Source organism: Hippopotamus amphibius, chromosome 2, assembly GCF_030028045.1.
Source record: "Hippopotamus amphibius kiboko isolate mHipAmp2 chromosome 2, mHipAmp2.hap2, whole genome shotgun sequence".
Classification (NCBI taxonomy): Eukaryota; Metazoa; Chordata; class Mammalia; order Artiodactyla; family Hippopotamidae; genus Hippopotamus; species Hippopotamus amphibius.
This window is the reverse complement of record NC_080187.1, coordinates 98893742-98915178: the sequence shown is the minus strand read 5'-3', so window position 1 is coordinate 98915178 and position 21437 is coordinate 98893742. Positions and strand designations below refer to the sequence as shown.

The window sequence follows — 21437 nt, the reverse complement described above, 5'->3', positions numbered from 1 at the left end:
TGGAGACAGAAGACTTGGGTTTATAGGTTTATAAAATGTGATGGAAGAAGTGAAAGCACAGAAGGGACCTCCAAGGTCCCTTCTCCAAGCTTCTAACCATGGCTTGATCTTTCTGATGACTATCTCCTATCCCTGAAGTTATCCAGGAGCCCAACAAGAGTCACCTCATTAGAACAAAAGATGCTTCTATCACCCAGAGACTTCCAATAGTTCAACAAACTCATTGTACAAGAGTGGAAACTTAGACACAGAAAAGTGATGTGACTTGCTGATTTCAAGAAACCAAGGAGCAACCCAGTCCAGGCTATAAGCTGAACTGGTTGTGCCCCATGCAAGTATTTTCTCATTCTAGCCCTTGGACTCCCACGTGGAAATGACTTCCTATTGCTGGAACAGGAGGAAGACCCGAGTTGCTCTATCAGTCAGGATGCACACCGTGCCTCAGAGGTTTGCTGAATGATACTTGCACATCATTTCCTTGTCCTGGCTTTATGCAGAATAATTCAATCACCTTCTCCATCACTAGCTGCTATGCAGACCAGCTGAGGAATTCTCCTGCTGACTTATTAGTTTCTACTGGGCTGTGTTCCACATAATTTTCAAGCAAAGGAGAGAAAAGATTCCTATCAGCTAAGAACTTGTGAAGCACAGAGGTTAAAACAACATCTCCTCTGAATAATACATTTAAAAAGTCACCGAAAGCAAGTTATTCAATCTGGAACCAAGATTTAAAGATTGCCAGATGGCCCACCCAGGCCCCTGAGGAAGAAATGTCACACTGCTCTTCCCTTCTTTTCCCTGCACTGACAATACCAAAAATGAGTAGAGAACCACAGAACTGCAGCATTCAATTACACTAATAACTAAAGGTAAGACGCTCTGGCTGAATGCTTTCTCTATATCTGTAGACAAAAAACAGCATTTGTAGATGTAATAACAAATTCCCTATGCATTTCTAAGAAAGTCGGAAATCTCAGGAAGAGATCAAGATAGAGGAGGGGTTTCAAATTCCTCCCAGGGCAAGCCTTTGGGACCCAACTGTGTGAATGGCATGATAAAGTATAATTTACCAAATACACTATCTCACAAAGGCAGAAGGACTTTCAATTCCAGCGCCAGTATCACTCTGAATTGTCCCTGCCTTATGTTGGAACAATCAGTTCAAAGATTAAGTATCAGGCATAAAGTGCTCTGCTCTGTTGCACCATACATGATGTGAGAGCAATATAAACATGACCAAGCAGAGGCCCCACCCACTATAGGTCAGTGAAGGAGACAGACATATACACAGCCAAAAATTAACAGTGAACACTGACGCGAGGCTTACTTATGTTTTGTACTATCTCAAGTACCTAATAGATTCATTTATTTAATCACACTATCTCTACAAGGTAGGCTATATTTTTATTCTATTTTGCTAATGTAGAAAATGAAACCAGGTAATTTGCCAAGGGTCACTGTTATGGGTTGGTTGTGTCCCCCCTTAATTAATATGGTTAAAGTCCTAATCACCAGTACCTCTGAATGTGACCTTCTTTGGAAATAGCGTTGTTGCAGATGTAATTAAGTTGGGCTGAAGTCACTGGAGTAGGGTGAGCCCCTCATCCAATATGACTGGTCTTCGTATCAAAAGGAGAAATTTGGACACAGGTAAGCATACAGAGAGAACACCATGTGAAGATGAAGGCAGAGATCAGGTTGATACAGCAGAAGCCAAGAAACGCCAAAGATTCCAGCAAACCAGCGGATGCTAGCAGAGAGGCATGGAACAGATTCGCCCTCATAATTATCATAAGGAATCAACCCAGCCAACACCTTGATCTCAGACTCCTAGCCTCCAGAACTGAGATGATAAATTTGTGTTGAAGCCACACAGTTTTTGGTACTTTGTTTCAGCATCCCTAGCAAACCAATAGTCACCAAGACAATAAAAAGTGAACAACACAGGGACTTCCTAGGGGGCAGAGTAGTTAAGAATCTGCCTGCCAATACAGGGGACATGGGTTCCACCCCTGGTCCAGGAAGATCCCACATGCCACAGAGAAACAAAGCCTGTGTGCCACAGCTACTGGGCCTGGGCTCTAGAGCCTGTGAGCCACAACTATTAAGCTAGTGTGCCGCAACTATGGAAGCCCGCGAGCCTAGAGCCCATGCTCCGCAACAAGAGAAGCCACGGCAATGAAGAGTAGCCCCCGCAATGAAGAGTAGCACCTGCTGGCCGTAACTAGAGAAAGCCTATGTGCAGCAAAGAGGACCCAACGCTGCCAATAAATAAATTAATTAATTTTAAAAAGTGAGCAACACAAACCCAAGCAGCCTGGTGCCAGAGTCTGCATTCATAACCATTTCACTAACATGCTTATATACTAAAGTATTGAGCTAAACACCATACACTTCCCTACATATAAGGCAGAATGAGAGCCACATAAGAGATATATAAGCCAAGCGAATTCAAAGAAACCTAATTCAAAACATTCATTCAGTAAGCATTTGTTGAGAACTTACAACTGTAGAGACTCAGAAAGTGTAAGATGTATCTCTATTCTCATGGAACTGAATAATCTAGTCAGATCTCTGAATAGCTAAGTGAGAATGTACTGAATTAGGGAGGCTTTACATCAGAAGTCTGTAAAATCCAGAAGGTCACGCAGGTGCTATGAGCTTAGTACTGGGGTAGAAGGAGATTTTGAGCATAGAAAATAATGTGTATGATGTTACAGAAGCACAAACTGGAGATGGACAGGCAAGGAAGAGATAGCCCAGATTCTGAACAAATTATGTAAGGCTGACTTAGTGCTGCTGACATTTAGAAAGCAGCTCTGGACTAGAGCCGGCAGCCTCTGGTGCTGGCCTAGGCCACCCTCCTGTCGCCTTGCTGATTTCTTGTTCCTCATTCGTGTCTGCTCTGGCTGCCTGACATCTCAGATCTAAACCTCAGCTTCTGGTGACCATCTCACACCTGCCAAGTGTTTCACCTTGCGTTTCAAGGGCTTCTTGGCTTTGTCTCTGGCTTTTGGGGGGGGAACCATTTAGTTCTCTCTGGCCCCACACATCTGGCAGCTAGGCAGCTAGGACAGCCAAGCCTGCCTGGACCAGGCAGTTAAGGGAGGGGAAGGGGCCCTCAGGCCACCCGAGAGGATAAGGTGGGGGGGGAAGTGAGTTGTTCTGAGCTAATTGTGTCCCACCCCCGCCCGCCAAGTTCATATGTTACAGTCCTAACCCCTAGCACCTCAGATGTCCTGCACTGGAGAGAGGAGTTTCAAGGAGGTAATTAAGGTAAACTGAGGTCATTAGGGTGGGCCCTAATCACAGATACACACACACACACAGAAAAGTCCGTGAGAAGACACAGAGAGAAGACAGCCATCTACAGCTAAGGAGAGAGGCCGCAGAAGAAACCAACCCTGCTGACAACTTGATCTTGGACCTCTAGCCTCCGGAACTTTGAGAAAATAAATTTCTGTTGTTGAAACCACCCAGTCTGTGGTGCTTTGTTATGACAGCCCTAGGAAACTAATACGCAGGTGATACAGGAAAAGGAAAGGGAGCTTTTTGTCAGTGAACCCTCACTCTCTCTGGGGCAGCTCTGGTTCCTGGAAGAGAGTCAAGATCAAGTGACCAGGCCTTTCTGGATGCCAGCTGTGGGACAAAGCCCCCTGTCAATTAAGGCTCTGGGAAGCGGGAGGCTCAAGAGAGATGGATCTTAGCACTGTCCCCTCCTCTTACTAGAAAGACTGAATCAGACTCACCTTTAGGACTGTGGTCCCAAGAAGGTTAAGTGTGATTCCAGACACCTCATCCATCTCCCCAACACACTCATTCATTTTCTCAGAAGTTAGAGTCCAAGGCCTAAAATGCGGAGTGATTGAGAAGGTGAAATTAAGTAACACAATCAACAAGTGACAATTATTTCTTCTTCCCTGTTTTGATTGGAAAAGTAGGAGGCCCTGGGTGCTGGAAGCAGGAGGAGGCTTCACAACAGAGATGAGTGCACTGTGTACGGACGTGTGTGTGCATATGTGTGTGTGTTCAGGGAGACGGCCTTAGAAATGGTGCCTGGAGGTGTAGCAGTAAGATTTTTAAAAATTCTGCCCAGTATTGGCCTTATTTACCTTCAACGGGGTTGTTGTGGAAGTATTTTGGTTGCACTCACACACGCTCACTGCTGGGCTTCCAAGGATTTATGAAGATTTCTTTTGTGACTTCATTATAAAGGCACTTCCTTCCCAAGGGATCCATTCATCAAGGCACCGCAGCAATGTGCTTCCTGCCTTTGGCCTTGCTACGAAAGCCCTTTCAAACAAACTGTGCACAGCTGCAACGCAGGGCGAGCTGCCTCAAGCACACGAATTAAATTAAACATCATTCAGTAAGTATGAGAAACAGGCTGTCAAGGCATCAGGAGGAAAAGTGAAAAATTCAGTCAATTTGTCCTCATCCTTCCTTGACGTAATCTGCATATTTGGAGCTACTGGGAGCTGCTTGGAGTGAAGCATTTCTCCAGGAGAGAGGCTGTGTCTTATTTTTCCAGAATATCCCCTAGCACCAAGCCAGGGTCATAGCAGCACTCAGCAAACGCATGTTGCAGAACTCTTCACACTGTCACCATGTAGCTGTTGTCTGGCAGGTGCAACCTCATTCCAAAGTAACAAGCATCTGTTTCCAGGTTTAATACTAAACAGTTTTTGTCACTGACTTACTCAATTTGCTGGTAACCTCTTGCCTATTTATTGCAACTTTACTTTCACCTAAGTAAGTGTGTGGAACAATACTGGCCTGCCAAAAGCATTAATGTACCCTCATAAATAATTGGGCTTTTTATTCAGCTTGAAAGCAATAAGAACAGCAATTAGCATTTGGACAGTGCTTTACAATTTGCAAAAGGCTTTCACATGCTTTATCTTATTTAGAGCCGGGCAGGTGTGTGTTTGAGCCTTTAGTTGATTTTACCTGAGCAGGACCTGCTCTTCCTGCGAATTTCCAGGAAATTCTTCCTCCCCTATTCTGATCCTGTGATGCTGCTGAGGCTGCCAGTTACAGCCAGCTTCCCCCACCCAAGCCACAAAGCAAAGATGGGACCCAGTCCAGGAAATCACAGTCCCGCCATTCCTCCAACAGCAATGATCAGAAGGATAGGCAGCTAGACTAATCGAAATCCTTTCCCAAGATTTTTTCAATGTAGACGAGACGTAATGTAGAGGAGAAGGTTACTTGTTTTCTGAGTCATGCATCTGAAAGGGTGTTATTCAGGGGCCGCTGGTGGTCTTCCCCACCACATGTAGATGAACTGTCTATAGTAGAAGAAACCCAATATAGAGAAAAGGAAGAGGAGGTAAGATGCGGAAGGAGAGAGAGTGAGAGGGAAAGAGAGGGGTGGGGGAAGAAAGAGAAAGAGAAAGAACCTCATTTGGATGGCTAGCCACTTCTCGGGACTGCCTGGTTATGTGAGGCAATAAATTCTCTTTTCTCTTAAGCCTAATGTGAGTTACGCTTCTGTGATTTGCAACCTAAAGATTTTACAAAATTAGACTTGTCTTTGAAGTTGAAGAAACCAAACTGTTTTCCTATTGACCATAAATGCTCTCTTCTCCTTCTTGTGACCCATTCACCTAAGGCTTGGTCATGTGAGTTGCTTTAGTCAATAAAATAAGCCATAGCCATGGACATGTGAGCAAAAAAATAAACCTTTTGTTGTTGTTAGGCCAGAGAAGTTGGAGTCTTTTGTTACTGTAGCAGAACTTTGAGGAAAAACCTTTCCTATCCTGATGGATACACCTACATTAAATGCTGTATATAGCCCATACATCAACCTGGGCTGTTTGATTCCAAATTCTACAGTTCTTATTTACACTATGCCAGGCTCCTTGCAGCAAATCTAACCTCTCCAAGTTTTCCAAAGCATCTCTGAAATATAAAAACCATATCACAACAAAACAAACCCAGTCTCATGGCAAACCCGAGGTAGTACCAGGATGACTGACAAAACCAGTGATGCTGGTAACAACAGCTAGTACAGTACAGGGACCTCCACTTCACTTTCCCGCAACAGCAGAAACTAACACAACACTGTAAAACCCCAGTAAAAAGCAAAACCAAACCAAACCACCACACACCAAAACAAAACAGAAACCCAACAAGAAACAAACACAAGAACAGCTAATATTAACATCCACTAAAGGGGAACCTTAAGGAGAGCAGGGACCTAAGATACCAAGCCTTGGAAGGAAACCTGGCAGCTGGTGGTGGCCACTCAGGACAGGGGCCTGCAGTTGCTTTTGCCAGGCTGGCCGCCAGGCTGCTACCTCCCCACAGCTGCCTCAGCCAGGTCACAGGTGGTCATGCCGATGGAGGCCTGGGCAGATTCTGAGTGCTCTGCGGACTCCAACACTGTGGCCGTGAAAGGGAGAGTGGACTTCCCAAGAAAGAAGCTAGCCTCCCAGTGTCCTAGGTTGGCTCTGGGGAGACCAGGGTGGTGGGGGATGGCTTCCCCAGGGTACTTGGCTCTTCCACAGGAGCTGCTGCTGGAAGTGGAGTCCAAGTGGCACCAGTAGTAGTCGCCGGAGGGGATGGCTGCCATGCTCTTGGCTTGTGGGCTGGTGGAAACCTCGGCGGCCCTGGCACATGATCACGGGTGGCGGGGACAGCACGCTAGGCCATGGAGCCCAACTGTGCAGGAGACCATGGGTGCCACTCCGTGACCCAGAGCGCAGGGCCCAGAGCCTACACTCAATCTCTATTTTATATGCCAATCACAGGACTGGCAGCGGAGGTGGGGGGCAGAAGAGCAAACTGAGGAGCTCCAGTTACCCATTTTCTTCTGACATAGCACCCTGTCACTCTCTTTTAGGGTCCAGGACATCCCAGATGTGCACATACAGTCATCACACAAAATCAGGCACACAAGACAGCGGCGGACCTGACCCTTCTCATTACTAGCTCTTGTTAGATCCATGCAAAAATAATGGATATTTAATTCTTACAAGAAAACAGCTTAAAAGATTCAAATCACCAAGAAAACTGTTGATATATATATTTACACCCAATTTAATTCACAACAAAGCTCACTTAAGGTTATATATTGTGCTAGTAAAAAGCATCTTTGCTTTTGTGAGACATTTAAACAGCTTATCATCTGAGATATGAAGACAAACTTTTATAATTTTTTTTGAGCAACTGTTTAAAGGAATGCATTACTCAACCCGGTTCTACATAGAATTTCTCCAAGCTTTATAAGCCATTTTTGAGGTTCCTTACATAATAACAAATGATCAAAGCCACACATCAATGAGAAATACTTGTTCTTCCTGCTGTGGTAAAGACAACTGAAATAATACATGGAAACAATATAGCCAAAAAGTTAAATGCATTCATCTGTTAGCAAATATTATTGACAAGGCAGAGAAAACACTGTTGATGATTTTAAGAAACACTTCAGAAAAAATAGGCTACATGGAAGGTTTGCTACATACCTTTGTATTAAATACAGATGTTCCTAACATAAGTTATGTCATATTCTAGATTCTGTTTCAAAAACAGGTACCAGAACAACTGTTTTTCTGAGAGCCCACGAAAGAAACCATGTACTGGGACTTCCTTGGTGGTGCAGCGGTTACGAATCCACCTGCCAATGCAAGGGACGTGGGTTCGATCCCCGGTCAGGGAAGATCGCACAGGCTGCAGTGCAGCTAAGCTCGTGTACCACAACTACTAAGCCTGCACTCTAGAGCCTGTGAGCCACAACTACTGAAGCCTGCGTGCCTAGAGCCTATGCTCTGCAACAAGAAAAGCCGCCACAATGAGAAGCCTGAGCACCGCGACAAAGAGTAGCCCCAGCTTGCTGCAACTAGAGAAAGCCCACGCGCAGCTACAAAGACCCAATGCAGCCAATCAATCAATCAATCAATAAAGCGCCACCCTTTAAAAAAAAAGAAAAAGCTTTCTCTTAAAAAAAAAAAAGAAACCATGTACTGGAGAAGATTCATGATCTTTAATAAATCAATGTATGGGAAAACTGTGTACATGTAACCACTGATGGGGCAGTTATTTTGGCGCCAATTTCTAAAAATTCACATAAAGAGACTATTTCAGCGATAGCTCCACACGTGAAATTCCTTCATGGCATCGTATATCAGCAAGTTATTAGAGACAAGAAGTTTAAGTTAGAAGTCCACATGGGCTACAGAATGTCATCAATGTGAATAATTTTATCCTTTTTTTTAAAAAAGCCTTTACGAGATAGTAGACTATTTACAGTACTTAGTAATAACATAGGGATGTCCTGGGAAATGAGCCTTTGCTGGTTATTCCATAGCAAAGTATTTAGAAGAGTTGCTCCACTTACAGATGAATCATTGAATTTTCTTATTAAAGACAAAAGTTGTAATTTGCTGAAGTTTTCTGTGATGACATGTAGCTGTCAGAATGATTCTACTAGCAGGCATTTTTGAAAAAATAAACTCAACTTGCCCTTTCAAAGATGACTTTTAGTACTGAATGAGAGAGGAGCAATTTTTCAAAGGAAACTCATGCTATGGAACAACATTTTGAAAATCGTTGTTTTGGGATATTTCATTGTTACATGATTTCATTTCTGAAAATGATATAAAAGGTCTCAGATCAGAAAATTTTTTAAAACTTGGAAATACGATTTTATAATTTACTCAAAAATCTTCCAAAAGAATTTGAATAATTTTAAACCTATTTCTTAAAAATGTAAAAATGTAACACCTTCTGATCAGTTTGTAAGACTTTCTATCAGAAAAAAACAGAAATGTATTAACTAAATTTTATACGTGTTGCATAATGGTAGATGGATTAAAAACTGAGTATTGTGATTTATTTAGCTCAACTTATTTTGCCTTTCTTCCATTTGCATTTATATATTTTTGTATGTTTTCCACCCAGCAGCAACAGCCCTCATAAATAAGTAAAATATATTTAATATAGAACCAGACTTTTAAATCACATTATCACCAAATATTAAATCAATATTTAAAATCACACAGCTCTGTAGGTTTTTGTCTGCTATTAGTGAAATATATACGTTTCAAAATATTATTGATTTTCATCTTGTCTCATCTTTTCCTCCCTTTTCAGGCATCTTATTCCTGGTTCATATATTACTGCATGAACTAAGATTTCCAGTACAAAAGTGAATAGAACTTTACTTTTGTTTTTTTAAAAAGCACGTCTACTAAATGTTTGTTGACTAACTTGAGTACAATGAAACACACTCATTTTAAGTGTGTTTTAATATATTTTAATAAATAAGTGTACTCAAGTAACTAGCACCACAATCAAGATGTAGAAAATATCCAGCACCCCCAATTTCCTTCATGGTCAATCCTGACCCTCCTCCACCCCACGTACCACCACCACCCCTCAGGCAACCGCGGATGTGCTTTCTGTCACTATTAGATTAGTTCTGCCTGCTTCAGTATTTCACATGGATAAATTAACACGCCCTTTTGGATCCAGCTTCTCTTACTCAGCATGATGTTTTTGAGATTCATCCATATTGTTCTACGTAGAGGTAGCGTATCCAATTGTATTGTTTAATAGCATTCTATTGTTTGGATGCACTGTTAGAATTGGCTTGTTCTTTCATCTGTTGATGGACAATTGGGTTGCTTCTAGCTTTCCATGTACAAATCTTTGTGGATACTTTCTTATTTCTTTTAGGTAAATGTCAAGCAGTGGAATTGCTGAGTCACAGGGGGAGTGCATGTTTAAGAGAAACCACCCAATTATTCTCAAAAGTTATGTCATTTTACATTCCCACCAACAATGTATGCAGGTCCCGCTGGCTTTACTGTCAACCTTTTAAACTTTAGCCATGTGCGGGTATATAGTGGGAGCTCATCATTTTAACTTTGGAATATGTTTATAATGTACATAACGTGAGTACAGTAGTACACACATAGTTTTCAAAATAAACTTATCTATACATAAATATATACCGGTGGGATAGCTAGAAATGTACGCCTATCATGATACACAAGCAGAGCTTTGCAGATACGTATCTACAGTAAGGACCAGGTCCCCGCCTCAAGTACCAGTCACTCCAACATGAAGGAAGTTGTGTTTTAAAATACTACCTTATGGTGGTTTTGAAGTTTAAAATGTTATGTTTTTTAAAAGAATCTCAGAAGGAGAGAGAACAACTTCCCGCTTTCAGTTCCAAGTTAGATACCTGTCAGCACAGGCTGCCTGTCCACGGGGCACAGGGGAGACTGTGTTGCGTGTTTTCACTCAAGTTTCGTATCCCCTGTGGTGCTGGCTTTAGTTTCACCCGTGATTGAAGTTCATTTCCACACAGGGTGACCCTAAGGAAAAACACATTTACTCTTCCAGCACTGCCCCAGGAGGTGGCTGGGCCCTAGCAGTTTCTTGGGCACTTTGCTTGCCGCTCACACTAAAGTTTAGGGACACTCATCTGTCATTTCACGGCTTGTTGGCAGAAAAGCAGCAGTGCAAATACCAAGAAGCCTCAGCGGTAAGTGCGTTTCCAGCAGGTCAGATGCCCAGTAATATGCGCAGTGAGATAGTTTAATCAGAGAATCGTGCAGTATTATTGCTTCTGCCTGAAAGGAGCAGACTTTTTTTTCTTTTCAGGAAAGCTCCTTCCAGATGGCTATTAGGTTGCTGAATGAGGAGCTGCACAAAAGAAATGCCGGCTCCTTGTGGTCTTTCAGATCATTAAAAAGTAACCCAGGTGGCAAAATCAGTTATCATTTCCTCAGCTACAGCAGATGAAAAGAGCAAGATTGGACACCAATCTGAGGCTACATGATGGCCAAACTATCAGCCCAGAGCGAAAGAGGATTCATCAATCCCGTGGAAAATGAGGAGTCAAAGTGATTACTTAGCATTGTGTGGGGAAGCCAACTTGTTGATGTGACTGCATTTTTTTCCTCTTCAGACGTTGGTCTGGTCTTCGAAAGGCCTCACACAGCTAAACACTGATCTTTTTTTTCCCTCTCTTGCGGGACTTCCAACAAGGGTGAAACTCTTGAGCTACCTGGAACTGGCTGGGAAAAGTAAAGTTGGGGTGGGAGTGGAGGGGGGGGGCACGGGAGTGTGAAAAATTCACGGCTAGAGCTGAAGGGAGTTAGTTCTAAGATATCAAGACACTGTTAGCAATGATTAGTAATCAACCATCTGAATGCTTGTTAGTTTCACTCCCCGGGAGAGTTCAAATGACACCTTTCTCATTTGGAGGAATTTAAATTACAGTCTGTACCACCTTCCCTGCTCTGCTTGCCAAGAAAATCTGTAGCCTAAATCACAATTCCCCTAAAATGTGTAGCTGCCACCACAGAAAAATGCTTTAGGTCAACAAGCACTTTCTGCAAACATGCTGCTTCTCTCCTCTAATGGCCAGAATCAAACTGGCCCTGAAACGGGGACCAACAACAGCTCTGCACCATGGGGGCGGCTAGGAAAAAGGAGAGGGACGAGAAGGTGAGTGGCTGTGAACTGAGACTCTGTTTTAAGGAAAGTAGATTTCGGAAGCTGCAAAGTGAGCTAAGGAGCTGCTTGGATTACGGTTTAGATATGAAGACACACCAATATTGGAAATAAGGACAGTTTCCCACAGCAGAAGAAAGGCAACCGTGGATGTGAGCAAAGCCCTTACTTATCTAGGCCCCCTCTGGAAATTGGACATCAGTTTCAAAAGGTTTTCTTTTAGCCTTCAGACCCTTCTTTAAATAAAAGTTGATCCAGAAACCCAATAAGTAAAACAGATAAAAGGGGTGTTGTTCTCCAACCATTAGGGAAATGCGGATCAAAATCACGAGACATCATTAAATAGGATAGCTATTTACAAATAATAGCAAAAAAAAATGTCTGTGAGGATGTGGAATAATTAGAACCCTCCTTTATACATTGTTGGTGGGAATATAAAATGGTGCAGCCACTATGGAAAACCAGAGGTCCACAAAAAATTTAAAATAGAATTACCATATGATCTCTGAATCTCAATTCTGAGTAAACATCCACAAGAAGTGAAATCAGGACCTTGAAGAGATATCTGCACTCATGTTCATTGCTGCATTATTCACAATAGAAAATGAGGTATATACCTACAATGGAATATTACCCAGCCCTAAAAAAAGAAGGAAATACTGCCATTTGCTACAATATGATTGAACCTAGGGAACATAATGCTAAGTGAAATACGCCAATCACAGAAGGACGAATATTGTGTGATTACCCTTGTATGAAGTATGCAAAATAGTCCAACTGACTGAATCACAGAATAGAACGGTATTGTCAGAGGCTAGGGGAGGAAGAAATGGAGAATTGCTTTTCAGTGGGTATAAAGTTTCCGTTATACAAGATAAGTAAGTTCCAGAGACCTACTGTACAACATAGCACTTACACTTAACAATGCAGCACTGTGTACTTTAAATATGTTAAGAGGATAGATCTCATGTAAAGTGTTCTTATCAAAAAACCAAACAAAAACAGAAGAACACAAGGAAATTTTTGCAGGTGATGGATATGTTTAATAATTTGGTTGTAGTGACGGTATCATGGATTATGCATACATCAAATTCTTCAAAATGTATACACTAAGTGTGTGCAAGTAAAAAAATATCAATTACGTTTCAATCAAGCAAAAAAGGGGGTGTTAAAGGAAACAAAACCAGTATCTCAAAAAGACATCTGCACGCCCAGGTTCACCAAAGCATGAACTACAATAGCTAAAGCACGAAACAACCTAAATGACCATCAATGAATGAATATATAAAGAAGCTGTGATCTATCTATACATAAACAATGAAATATTATTCAGCTATTAGGAAATGAGGAAATCCTACCATTTGTGACAACATGGATGCACCCTGAAGGCAGTATGCCTGTTAGAGAAAGACAAATACTGTACGATCTCACTTACATGTAGAATCTAAAAAAACCAAAAAACAAAAACAAACCCAGACAACAAAAACAACCCCACCAAACTCATAGAAAAAGAGATCAGATTTGTGTCCACTACAGGTGGGGGGGCTGGTGGAGGAACTGCAATAAGGTGGTCAAAAGGTGAAACTCCAGTTATCAGATAAATAAATACTAGGGATGTGATGTACAACATGATGACTACAGTTTACACTGTGGTATGATTTATAGGAAAGTTGCTGAGAGTAAATTATAAGAGCTCTCATCACGGGGAGAGATCTTCCTTTTCGTTCTATTGTATCTATATGAGATGGTGAATGTAAACCTATTGTGGTAATCATTTCATAATACATGTAAATCAAGCCATCATGTTGTATGCCTTATACAGTGACGTATGTCAACTATTTCTCAATAAAACTGGGGAAAAAAAGAAAATTGAGGTTAAAAATAAAAGCAAACTTTTTACAATGTAAAAAAAAAAGAAAGAAAAGAGAATCAAGTTGTTTTTAACCAAGTCTCAATGGAGTGCAGAATACATTTGTTATTAAGCTTTCAGTCTTTCTAGCTACTTACTAAATTAGATATAATAGCGTTTATCCATCATTGTAAAAAGAGGGTGTTGCGCTCACTTTAGGGGGCTTGGGGCAGGTGGGTTCACTGCTGCTGTTCAAACTGTTTCTCTCTCTAATGCACCTCCTGAAGGGTCTCCTTGATGCACCTTTCAAAAACATTGTGGGAAATCCATTTCAGGGGCTGTTTCATCCCTGATGTTATGTAATTCCAGTGGTTCTCAACCACTACTGACACTTTCTAATTATATATTCGTGTGGTTATTATATCATGAGCTCCATGAGGACAGGAACCATGTCTATCTTGTTAGCCACTATAGTCCCCAGGCCAGCATTGGACCTGACACACACTAGGTAATCAACTAAAAAATATATATTTTTAATGAATTAGAGTTATGTTAGACCAGGACTCAGCACTACCACCCACAGGCATATCTGGCCCAGCACCTCTTTCGCATGGCCTGCAAGCTAAGAATGGTTTTTATATTTTTAAATGATTAGGAAAAATAAAAAGAGGGATGATATAGCTTGACAAATGAAAATTAAACAAATTCCATTAAACAGAATTCCATTTCAGTATTCATCAATAGTTTTATTGAAATATTTAAAAAAAACACACAAAAAGGAATAATAAGGAAATTCCAAAATGCAATTTAAATACACAGTCATGAAAAATGCACTCTGCCTGGCCCCATGCTTCCCACTGTTGCCTGGCATCCCTCTTCCACGAAATCTGCTCGGTTGACTTGTACAGAGACATGGATGCAATCAGACCCCGTAACAATACTGCTAATAATCATGATGGCAGTAACAACACCTAGAGAATGTCAGGTACCGCGCTAACGCTTGTATCGATTTTCTCATTCAATTCTCATAATATCTGCACAAGGGACTATTATTATCTACAATTTTATAGGTGAAAAGAATGAGATAAACATCAGGTAACTTGTGATGCTAGGCAGAATAATGGCTCCCCAAAAGTGTCCACATCCTACTCCCTGAAAACTTGTGAATATGTTACTTTACACGGCAAAGGAACTTTGTAAATGTGATTAAATTAAGGATCTTGAGATGGAGAGACTATCGTGGATTATCCTAGCTGGTGAATATAACTACAAGGATCTTTATAAGACAGAAGCAGGAGGGTCAGAGTCACAGGAGAAGTGATAACTCAGAAGTCAGAGTGATGCAGCCACCAGCCAAGTGATGTGGGCAGCCTTTCAGCAAAGAATGGATTCTCCCTTAGAGCCTCCAGAAAGGACACAGTTCTGTATCACCTTGATTTTACCCCATAAAATCCATTTCAGATTTCTGACCTCCAGAACTGTAAGGTAACAAATACATACTGTTTCAAGCCACTGAGTTTGTGTTAATTTGTTATTGCAGCAATTAGGAAACTAAAACACTTAACAAGGTCCTGTGGCCATTAGGCCAAGGATCAAGGATAAACCCCACGTTGTGTGATTCCAGAACCTGCATCATCAATTCTAATCCTGGCAAAGGTTTTTAGGGCCTTCCCTACAGGGAAAAGAGTATTGAGTGAGATGAAGAGGCATCAATACTCTCTCCCAAGTCACCTTCTTGCCTCCTCCATCACCAATCCAGCTACGATAAGGGTTATTTCCTAGGTGGGGTCTGTGGCAAACGGGGTGGCATTCCACATAAACTACTCTAAACTGCTTCTCTGTTAGGTGTGTTACTAGTTGATTCTGCCACTGAAGGAAGGTTTCCTTCTTACATGGCAGACCTATCTGCCTGTTTAAGTGCTTCACAATAGATTTCTTGGAGAAGAAAAAGATATTGTTTCTCCTGGCTCCTGGATGAACTATCTACAGGCGTAGATGCTCCAGCTTCTAGACAAACACATTTGCCTCCTCACCTCCAAGGGAACCACTAGTCACTGCTTAACCGGATGTTGAAGAAGGAGGCGGCAGCGAGGGACTGTCTCACGAGCCTGTTCCATCCTCATGACCTAATTTCTCCAAGGTTCTTCCTCATTTGTAATATGGAGACAATATTATCTGCTCCAATCACCTCAAAGACTCTTCCTAAAGAACTATGAGTCTGTAGCGGTGGAAGTGCAGCCTAAATTTGGAAACAACTATGCAAATTGTGTATTACTGTTTCCTTAACAGATTCGTTATTGATACCTTTTAACTTCATTGTCACTGAAAAAATAAAAAGTGTTGATGGGCTGGATGGAATGTTGTGAATCAGGCTTTTGGTGTCTGTGGGAGAGTAAAAAGGAAGTTAGCTACCGGAGACACTAAAAAAAATTGGAGAAAAATCCTAGCTCACAGGATAAACTCACATTAGAAAACTTCAAAGTGTACATTCTTTCTAGTGTTCAAGATTAAAAATTAGAAGTACCTTGTCAATAAATGACCTTCAAAGCATTTATGGTTATCCACACATTTAAGGTGAGGAATCCCATACGAATCCAAGGGGTTTTAAAAAATCTTACTGTTGGCTGTAAGAGGTGAAAAAGGAGAAGAGAAGCATTTCATTTCTCTTTATCTTTAAGGATTCAAGTCAAATTGCACCTCTTCTATGATGGTTCCCTAACCAGCCCAGCTGATGGGAATTGTTCCTTGTGGTGACATTTCTCGTCTCTGCCATTCACATGCACTTGGCATTCACTGTCCTATGGCAAGAATTTCACTTGTGTGAAATCCAACTGGATGACAAACTATTTGAGGGGAGAAATCACACCTTATATGTACTTTGTGTCCTCACAGACCTTAGAATAGTACAAAGCACATCAGATCAGATGATGGACTGAGTTTCTAGAAAATCTTTGCCCACCCCTAAAGCACACAGAACAAATCATCCTGTGGCCTTGCCTATGCTTTTAGTATCATCCCCTTTGCTCCACCACTTCAACCCTCTTCCTTGATTTACTAGTACATCTTTATTCTCCATCGCTTCCTGTCTATAGACCAAAGTCAGGATCCTGCATCTTGACCTTGTAGTACTTGCTGCAGCGTACCACGCAGATCCTTCCTTCAGGACCAAGGCATCACGCCCCCAGCTGCTGGGAATGCTGGTGGATGATGCCTCTCAGCTGAGTTCTGGTCTACACACTTCCCTTGGCCCAAGAGAGCCAGCCGACCCAAAGCTACATTCCTTCCTGAGGAAGTGTATAGTTAAAAGTGTGAACTATAAAGGCCCTTGCCTCAAGGTGGTTCAACTCCGATGGGTTTGCCCTGCTCAAGAAGTCCCTGTGGGAATCCCTGAGCCCTTTATTCCAACTACATTTCAGTTTAACTCCTCTACCCAATTCCATCTTATTTCCTTCACAGGTCAGGTTCCCGAGAGCTTTCTGCAATAAACTTCCTGCATGCGACTCTATCAGAGTCTGTTTCCTAGGGAAGCTGTTCGATGACAGAGCTTACACGTAAACAGGGGGATGACAGACAATGCCCACAGCAACAGGGACTGAGCAGGGCTGCCTCACCTAACATCAAACCAGTCTGAGCTAGCCATGGCTGCCGATACCTGGCAGTGAACACAGCCACCAGCCTGGCCATCACATGCCAGAAAAGTGAAGTACAGCCACCTGTGTCCTCTCCATCAGTGCTACCCACCCAAACTTTCTTTGATAAAGGACATATTCCATATTTTCGCTGTCCAATACAAGAGCTATTCGCTAACTGTGGCTACTGAGCACTTGAAATGCAGCTACTGAGACGAAGACATTTACTTTAAATTAGTTTATATTTACAAGTAAATAGCCACACCTATCTAGTGGCTACCACATTAGACAAGCAGCCCTAGATTAGGAATCCAGCAGCTCTAGAAAGGCAGCATCAGAATAGCTCCAAGTCCACTTGCCTATACTTCCACCACCCATAACCTAGAAATACTTGATCTGACTTCTTAAAAGTCATCCTAAAGAAACATACATAGGAACTGTGTGGTAGTAAAGTCTAATTATTAAGTGGCTCACTAATGATCATGAACAATTGTTAAATCTAAGAGCCAGAGAGCTTTGCTGTAAGTTTAAATTGACTGCAACACATAATCCATGCATGACTGCTAACCCTCATAGTCTGCTAATCTCCTGACCCTTCAAGGAATTTATCATCTAGATGGAGAGACATGACATGCATTTGTATACAATTTTAAGTTAAGAAACGGCCCCCTCCTTGACTATATTTATGTATAAATTTGATGAATGCCTTTTTTCCCATTTGGTCTATATGATCTGAGGGCTTCAGCTTTACGTTTCTTAATAAGAAAAGAAAAAAGAGAGCAAGAGATAGCTGCCCTTTTGAGGTGGGCAGGCTCATGGGCTGGGAGCCCACGGGAGACCTTTAGTTCTGCCCTGTTCCTTGCACAAGGATGATCTCTTATTACTGACCCAGAAATGTCAGATGGGGCCCAGGGGGAAAGCACATGGCTGCACCTGGGCAGGTTCATGACCATCCTGCAAAAAATGACTAAACGTGCATGCCCTCCAAACAAGGAGGCATTCGCAAAAGCTCGTCATCTGAGGGTCAGCCCTTACAAAATCAGTTTGAGCCACTGAATGTGACCGAAATTGAATTCAATGCAAGCTGAGAATATTCTGTTTACTTAAAGCCCAGAAGCCTTTTGTGAGAAGAATCCAGGGACAGGCGATGGTAGTTAAATTTGTACATTTTTCTTTCTTGTTACAATTTTATCTTTTCTGAGCAATGTAATGAAGACTCCAGAGGAAAGAATTAAATGTCTGCTGGTTCAATTACCAAATAATGAAAAGGTGGAAAGGAGCACCATGCACTGTGTGCCGAGCGGCTCTCGAAGCCTATTCTCAGAGCGAAAATCTTTTGTGTGCTGTTCCCACTTGCCTTTGCCACCCACAAATTGTACAGATGAGTGTTGGCGGGAGAAGCAGAAACCAAGAGCCTGGTGCAGATTATCCTCTGCAAGGGTGAAAGGCCTGGGCCACGGGGGGCATCTCGTGACACCCAAGGCAGCAGCCAGGAGCATGGCGGAAGCCATGGTTTCCACCAGGAGGGACCAGGCTCTCTTTAAAGCCGTCCTTTGAGAAGATTCTAACCATCCCTGCCCTTGAATGCATTCTTAACTAGCCTGTCCTTAGGGCCACATGCCAGGAAGGCCTCTAGGACAGAGGAGACTTGCCAACAAGGATTTCACAGCATTTGGAAAGCTAATCCTGCCCTCAACCTGCCCTAGCCATACACAGAAAAGATTACAGAAACACAAAAATCCTCTATAGAAGCTAAAACCAAAGCTAAAATACAGCTGTGATGCTTCAGAATTCATTAGGACATGGGTTTTAATGCTCTAAAAATCAAGTCTTCCTGGAAATACTACACAAGAAAAGAGGCAGTTAAATGTAGACTCTTCTGTCCTCAGTGCCCTTGGTGACAGTGTATTCTGTTCACGCTGGGGCCTCCCCAAAACCTTTTGTTCAGTAACATTGAAAGACTCAATGGACACATCATTGTACAGCTTCTTCTTCACCTTTAAATTCTTCTTGGTTTATATAAGAGAATGACCTTTTTCTTAGGAAATACACATTGAAATGTTTAAGGATAAAGGGCTATGATGTATATAACTGACCTGTAGAAAAAAGTGTGTCTCTATATCTGCATATATGTAAATATATATATTTATATATATATGTATTTGATATGCATATATTATATAAATATGTATATTATATGTATATATATATATAAATATGTATATATGTGTGTATACATATACATATATACAAAATATGTATATACATGTGTATACATATTCGTGTGTGTGTTTGTGTATGGTGAGAGGGGAGCAAGAGTACATGATAAAGCAAATGGGGTAAAATGTGAACAACAGGTGAATCTAGGTAAAGGGAATTTCGGTAGCCTCTGAACTATTTTTATTTTTACAACTTATTTGTAAGTTTGAAATTAGGTCCACGCTTTAAACAGTTTAAAATAGTTTCAAAGTTTAAAACAATACAAAATTTAACAATTTTAAGTTCCTTCCCTTTTCTTCTCTGTATTGGCTTCTTGCTAGAGACCCTTATAATTATCCAGCAGACGCACTGGGTAAAGGTGTCCATGAGGTTAGCGCCGCTCTGCGAGAAGGCAACAGTCCTGCTGACGTGTTTAATGAGGCTGAGAATTCTCTTGGAGAAACCAATCACACAGACCGTTCTAGAATGGCTCCTCCCGTGGTGTGCTGTGATTACTGGGAGTGTGAGCTGAGGCTGGAGACAGGACCATGTCTAGGGAATGCGTGACTCTCTCTAGTTAGTTTCTTCCTCTCTTCCCTTAAAATACCACAACCAAGGGTATTACATTTTTAAAATAACTATTGTGTCTCTCAAACCACCTTAAATATGTGAGAAAACAAACTATATGAGAAAGAGGAAATCTCTAAATTCATGCCTTTCCCTCTCTTTCTCTTTTCAGAGTCTGATACAAGAGACAACAACAGGATGAACCTTTTATTAGAACAGAAGCTCTTTAAACACATGAACACACCTCAATCATTTCTGTTTCTCTTATACCCATCCCCCCCCCAAAAAAACAATTGCAGGACGCAAGTGAATGGAGCTGGGATTAAACGAATGAGCAATACCCAAGACAAAGTTCCACCCTTAACTCCTCACCCTTAAGACTGCATTTTGAGATTATTAAAATTAAAGCAGAGGCATTTTTATCTATAGGTTCTCTCTATATGAGTTTATATTTTCCTCTTCTCTTTTCTTATTTAGAATTCCACATTATTTAAATGTTAATTTGTACTCCATAAAGGGAAAAGGTGAGGTGCGAACTGGGAGAAGACATTTTTCACATGCATAACTGAAAGGAATTAATATCCAGAATATAGAAATCATTCCTACAATTGAATTAGAATTAGTAAAGCAATTCAAAAGAAAAATTGTCAAAAAATTGGAACAGGTATTTCACAGAAGAGAAAGTACAAATGGCCACACACTGTCAAAGATGCTCAAAGTCACTGAGTAGAAAATACAAATTAAAACCACAAGTATGTAATAAACACCAGATTGGCAAGAATTCCAAAGCCTGACAATATCAAGTATAGACAAAGCTGTAGAACAATGGCACTCTCATTAACTGCTGGAGGGAGTGAGAACTGGAACAACCTCTTTGGAAAACAATTTGGCATCACAGAACAGAGGTGAAGGTATCCATGCCCTGTTACCGGCAATTCTACTTTTGGGTATTTACTGAGAAACTCCAGCACAGATGCAGTGGGGAGTGTGCACAAGAATATTAATAATAATATTTTTATAACGGAAGCCATCCAGAGTCCATCAACAGCGCAGAGCACTGAGCATTTCATATAACAGAACACTATCCAGCACTGAAGAGGAATAAGCAACGGCCGTGTACATCAACAAAATGACCCTCAGGAGCACGATGTTGGGTGAGAAAAGCAGATTATAGGATACTCACGTTATGTTCCCATCTGTGGACAGTACATAAAGGATATGTTTTTAGGGACAGAAACGTATGTGGTAAAACTATAAAGAACAGCAAGAAAATGATCAACAAAAATTCAAGACAACAGTTACCTCTGTAACTATTTAATGGAAATGCTAACGGCCTATTCCTTAAAAGGTTTAGTAGACACATTCATTGTATTGTTATTCTTGACACAGTTTACACATGTACACGTTTTTACACATTTTACAAATATTCTTTTGTGTGTACCCAATATTTAATAACAATGACTCTTCAGAATTGCTGAGTAAGCAAATGACCAAAAATATCTTATCCATGACTTGTTGGAAGAAGAGAGTGCAACAACATGCCAGCCATCGGGCCCTGGCAGTCTTTCCTTCCAAACATGCCATCCTGTCTACTGGTCTCTGGTCCCTTCTGGATCAGTCAGTCGAAAACCAACCAACACTCAGAGCTACCACTTGTCCCAGGTTGGACGAAAGCTTCAGGATGCTCCCCAGAAGCAGCAGCCAAGCTTCCCTCTCCACCTGCC

The 21437-nt window shown here is 41.5% G+C and overlaps 1 protein-coding gene across 6 annotated transcripts in view; it reads right to left on the bottom strand.

The window, feature by feature from the left end:
• The window catches only part of LOC130845699 (histone-arginine methyltransferase CARM1-like), a 272068-nt gene that overhangs the window by 91360 nt on the left and 159271 nt on the right, over positions 1–21437 (bottom strand). The gene's annotated exons all lie outside the window — the stretch shown is intronic.